The following is a 6,224-nucleotide window of genomic DNA, read 5'->3' on the forward strand; positions in this document are numbered from 1 at the left end:
TTTTCACATTTAGTTTTGAGCGAAATTACAAAAGAAAAAGGCTTCGGTAAAGCAAGACAATGTTTGAGTTGCTGTGGTCTGGATAGGGGAATGGCCACAAGATCAGAGGATTGCAGGTTTGAATCCTGTATTACCAATAAAAAACACTCAAGTAGATATTTATTGTTTATTTCTCTCGAAACTGTGAAAGTTACAAATTCTTTAAATCATGTCAATTGGAACTATACAGTATCTGAGATATGAGACTATGGATGTCAGCGTGTTGTGCTTGGGCAGTCATGGACTAACAGTTAAGCAGTTGGCCTCAAAACATGATGGTTTCAAGTTCGATTCCCAGCACAGGATGTTAGTAAAAAAATTTTTTTTTAAAAATCACATTCAAACATTATTGTTTTGGTATGATGTCAGTTGGTCGAATTTGAAGTGGAAAGTAGCCTATGTGTGAAACACATTTGACTGTTAATTATGAGTAAGTCCAATACTTTCTAACAAAAAGGGCTAACTTTCTACCAATACAAAACCTGCAGTTGAGTGGTGTAGGGGATAGTCCTCTGCATATAGCCATAATGGCATGTCCTTATCTTGAGGTTGAGAGTTCGAATCCTAAGGCTGGGTCACTCACTTTTTTGGTTGTTTTAGTTGTTTTTTTAATTGTTTACCAGCTTCTGCTTTGTGTAAAGAAGAACCCATCCATGTCAGAACCATATAAACCCTATTTTATTAAAATGTAACATAAAATACAAACTTCTCTAAAAATGGTGAATCTGTCAATGGGGGATAGATTTACTCAACACCATGTGACCATCAAACCACAACTGACAACTTGGCATGGAAAAATGTGTCTATCAACCTCACTTCAAGGTAAGAAAAGACCCATAAAAGTGTATTGGTGTGTATGTGTAGTAGTTTACTATGTTGCTGTGTGTGACATTAGGTGCTCTTGATGCTACACTGGGTGTATGTTTTGTTAGCAACTTAGCTTAGAATGTTAGCTACTGCTAGTTAGGCTAGCACTGTGTAGGCCTTTCATACAAATCTTTTTCTTGTATCATACATCTGCAGTGTATTTGCAAGTGATGCGTTGCATTTTCATGATGACATATTGCACATTGAACTTCTGTATAAACCAGTGTAGCAATCATGCTGTAGGGGCCTAATCCAACAAGTCCTCATGAAAGCCTTAAACTTATTAGGCCTATTTATGCTCCACAGGCAGCCGATATGGGACCACCAGAACTCTATGATCCATCAGCTCTACTCAACACTCCAAAGGATAAACAACTGACTGTGTTGTGAAGTCTGACACTATTTTGGGAGAAATGTTATTGTAAGTTAGGCTATATGGATCTCCTTCAGCCACCAACTCCTAATAAAAGATTCAGAAATGGACAACAAATAAATGACTAAATTGCCTAATGTGTTGAGGTTGATTCTTTTGTAATATATTGACTGTTGACTGTGTGGTCTAAATTTTAGATTTAGATTTAGATTGTTGTGTATTGTATGATTGTTCTGTTATTGTCTACTGTTTTTGTTTGTCAACCACATGGAACAAAATAAAAAAAAACTTGATATAAAGCATTGTTCATGTTTGTGGAATTAAAGCTCATGTTATATTTGGTTTAAACAAAGGGGTGGTAGCCTAGTGCATTAGTATAAACCAACCAATCAATAAAACAACCAAGATTTTTTTTGGGCTCTAAAATGGGAAAACATAAAACTTTTAATTTTGGAATCAAAAACTTAGAGCCAATATAGCTAAACAATGCTGTGCTTGTTTACTTAAAAATTTTAACTGTCTGCTTAGTACTAATTGCATTGATTTTTGCACCATTCTCGAAATATTTATGTCAATGGAGCATGTTAGATCTTTGAGTAGCAGCTACTAAAACATTCAAGATTTTATTTTTTCTTATAACATTTGTTTTCACATAACATGTCTGATTTTATGTAAGACTTACACAAACGTTTTAGTTTTCAACTCAAATCTTTTGTGTAAACCATTGTTTCTGTGCATTTTAGAGTTTGGAGTACATACTTGACTTGGGCTGCTAAAAACTAAAAATCTAATTATGGAATTAAAGTTTTCAATCTTTTCAGTCATTTCAAAGTTTTTGATCATCTTCTGAAAGATTTTGTGTCCTGCATATGCATGCATGTATGTAGTATTTACATAAAACATTTGGTCACAAAACTAAAACTTTAACGGGAATAAGTTTCCACAAAAGTTTAGAGTTCGTGGAACATGTTGGGGAATACAGTGTAGTTCGTCATGCCGTTGAAAACATTACTTAATACTGTAGTGCAAACTTGTACTGTGGCAATAGAAGCACTTCCCTTTTCAAGTTCAAGGTCAAGTTCAAGACGTTTATTGTCATGTCAACATAGTCGATAGGAATTTTATTTGTTGCCGCATTTATTTGTTGTGGCCCAACATCAAATACGTACAATGGACAAGACACACAACAGCAACATACAGTAGGCTAAATATAAATATGGGCAGACATAAACAGTAAACAGAAAGGGTCCCAGCAGTCATTGGACAATAGTTACATTGCATATTACGCTGCATAATAAGGAGCATTAAGGGTTAAGTGCATAGAGAGTACTACTATGTTGTATGAGTGGAGAAGTTATAGCAGGTTCAAATTCAGATGCTATATAACCTGTTGATATGTGCTGTTCCTAAATCTGGATGTGGATGTTGTAAGGTTTCTATATCTCTTTCCTGAATCAGTGGGGGGGNGGTGTAGAACCCAATTTGACTTTGGGGTGGCGTATCCCTTTAACCCATTTTAGCCCAAGCCCTTTTTGGGGAAAAGGTACCCTCTGCCTATTAAAACCTAATATCTCAGCCTCTGAAGCACATACAAATATGAAATAAGTTGCATTGAAAAGCTAGGACCCTCAAATTGCATTTGAATATGTTCATTCAGCTTTAACATACCCACATTTTTAATAAAAACTCAAATCTCAAGATCCTGAATGCAGCGTATATGTCGCTCCAGGCTAAAATGGGTTAAATGAATGTATGATTTCTCATTGCTGCCATGATGCCACCCCTAATAGGAAAGATGGCGATTGTGAGTTTACCAGGTGTTACTAGATATTTACCATAATAGTGCAGATGTCAATTAGCACTTTTCTGACGTTTCATCGGTTTTGACCTCAATATCTAGCTGTCCTGGTGTTGCTGCTGTGGTTGTTGTTGTTTGCTGGTGTGTGACTGTCTCCGGGTTCTGCATTCTCTTTCTTGCAACAAGAGAAAACACCCTCCCTAGGATTGACCTACAGGCCCTACGTATTTGCTGGATCTTAAGGGCGTAAATGACCGGGTTGATGGCCGAGCTGGCCTGGAAGAGGAGGATGCCAGCATAGACAGCCCCCAGCGGGACCGTGTACACCCCCACGTAATAATTCACCATGTCGATGATGAATATGGGGAGCCAGGAGCCGGCAAAAAGCACCAGCACCAGAACGAGAGACCGGATGAGGTTGCGCTCTTTCCGGTAGTCGAGATGTGAGACGCCGATGCTGGGCCTCCTCAGCTGACGGCGGATGAGAGTGAAGATGCCGCAGTACAGCGCCGTCATGATCAGCATGGGGACCACAAAGCAGGTGTAGAAGTAGAAGTGGACCAGGTAGGACATGGACATGACGTCCAGGAACTGTCAGTCTGACCAGTTTCCAGGCTGTGGAGTATTACCGCGGTTGTTCCAGCCCATGAGAGGAGTGAAGCTGACCACTGCTGCCACCAGCCAGCACACAGCCACCACCCACCAGCACCGCTGGGTAGTCACAATGGTCTTGTACCTGTATACCAGGAACATGCACACAATACAAACATTGTGGTAAAAGTCACTTTCTCATGCGGTTTGAAGCCAAAATAGATGAACACAGTGTAGGTCAGGCTTGCAATGCTTTAGTCTGCCCGTATTTTGTTAACATTTCTGAGAAGACTGGAAGTTCTACAAAAAAAAGAATCTGAATGAGTGATACATGGTTTGTACTTGTAAATTCTTTCTGAGGTTTCCTAGTAAGATGTTGCTCCCAACACAGTAACAAATACACGTTTTACTAATGAAATGACTCCATACTGGCCATTTAAGCAGGGTTGCCGAAATTGTGTTTACGCTTGTGGGGGTTTTGACACTGTAGAGATTCTCAATATCTATCTGAAGCAATAGCAGCTAGTACCCAGTAGACAGATTCCTGTCTAGATAGAAATGAGGGTGATATGGAACAAATGGTTTATACCGATAGAGTAAGTGGGACTCTATCCCAATGTTTAACGGAAAAAAAAACAGTTGCAAGTTTATATTCAGCTCCCTTGTATAGCCTTTGATCTGACCAACAATGTCATGATTCTTGTTGTCCTTTTGGTTTTCAACTGACGGATGTCACATAATAGTTGACTCCAGTCTATGTTGACCTCTATGACCTAAATTGTGACCACATATGGTATGACTGACTCACAGATTGACCTAGAAAAGTTAGCACTCTGACAGAAATGCTGAATCCCATTTCACCCCTTACCATGTGATCACATACCGGCATTGAACACAGCAAAGCAGCAAAAGCGTTTCTAGAGCCGAGGGCGTCAAAAGCTGAGGGCGTCAAAAGTTGAACTTCAGCTAAAACTATGAGCTCGGCGCCAGCAGGTGTCAGCAAATGGAATGTTCACATTTTTCGAAACACAAGCTTCGGTTGGTCGAGATCCCTAGTCAAACGCTTCAGGTTGAATCGTTTGCCTTGTTCAACGACTTGTGCTTTCCAGGCAGGAGTTAGCAGCGTTGTAGCTCTTTACACGCCGGCGGTGTGATCGCACGGTTAGCCCTACCCCTTTCCCCCTCCCCTCCGTTTTGCGCGTCCACGTGTAGAGGTAGTGGCATCTCAATTCACGTTAAGGTAGAGGGGTAGGGGTACGGAGATTTTCCGACACCACACTCCAGACAGAGGGCTACAGTAGATTTCCCTGAACGCATTGCGAATGCCTTTAAAAATTGGCGGCAAGCAGCGGCATCCACAACAGCACACAAGTATTTAAGTATTTTCGCCGCAATTGAAGGTTTTAAAGCGGCAATAATTATTCCATTGTACTAAGTTTAACATTGTCCTAATGTGTAATGGTACTTTTCTCTCCTTGAAACGCATGTGAAAAAAAGATCTCCCTTTTAATGTATGAAAAGTGCAATTTTCCCAGTCATAATGAATACTTAGAATTTGATGGTGGTGGTAAGTATTCATGAAAAAGATATTGGTGAATGGGTAGCATGAATTCTGGAAATAAACCACTTAAAATCTTGCGCAGTTTATCTTTAATGCTATGGGTGTCATTCCGTGATTGGGTGTCTCCATTCGTAGGGGTTGCGTTTGAAGCCCTACGCCCTACAGCTCCGTTTGACGGGACAAGGGGCAAGTGGAAAGGGTAGGGGTAGAAGTTAGTAATGGGATTTAGCCAAAGTTATAGCATTGAACCTTTCTTCATCTGGTTTTCTCTGATATTTATTGACATTTTGAAAAAATTGGCAATTTTGTGTGTGGTATATACCGTTTTTTCCTCATTTTCATATCTTATATCTTTTCATTTCATATCTTATCTAGTCACTAGTAACAAAATCTGCTTAGACCTGCACAACAGCTATTACAATAGTAAGGACTGCAGTTGCATCAAATCATTTATCCAGTCATTGCATTCATGCATACATACATACATACATACATACATACATACATACATACATACATACATACATACATACATACATACATACATACATGATTACAAAAACATTGTTGTATGTATAGGACAATTCATTAGATGTGCAAGCCTTACCTGATGGGTATGATGACTCTGAGGAAGCGATCGCAGGCCAGTGAGAGTTGTGAGAAGACAGACACCAGGGGCAGGTACAGCACCCAGCAGCAGAAGCTCAGGCACCCGTAGAAGGGCATCTGGACTCGGCTGTCGGCCAGCACCCGCAGCGGCACGGACACGGCCCCCACCAGGAAGTCGGCCACGGCCAGCGAGAAGATGAAGCAGAAGGTGGGCTGCTGCTTCAGGACGCCACACGTCCACACAGCCCAGATGACCAGCAGGTTGCCCAGGCAACACGGCACGGCGATCAGGACCCCCAGGCTGGCGTAGACGAGCTCTCCTGTGTCGTAGGCCATCCTATGCTATATATGGACGATTCCACAGAATTGGGGATGAACAGTTGTTG

At 40.7% G+C, this 6,224-nt stretch overlaps 1 pseudogene; it reads right to left on the bottom strand.

The window, feature by feature from the left end:
- Positions 1-3,134: 3,134 nt before the first annotated feature.
- LOC134463002 (adenosine receptor A1-like) lies at positions 3,135-6,224 on the bottom strand (annotated as a pseudogene).

This window comes from Engraulis encrasicolus, chromosome 14, assembly GCF_034702125.1.
Source record: "Engraulis encrasicolus isolate BLACKSEA-1 chromosome 14, IST_EnEncr_1.0, whole genome shotgun sequence".
Lineage (NCBI taxonomy): Eukaryota > Metazoa > Chordata > Actinopteri > Clupeiformes > Engraulidae > Engraulis > Engraulis encrasicolus.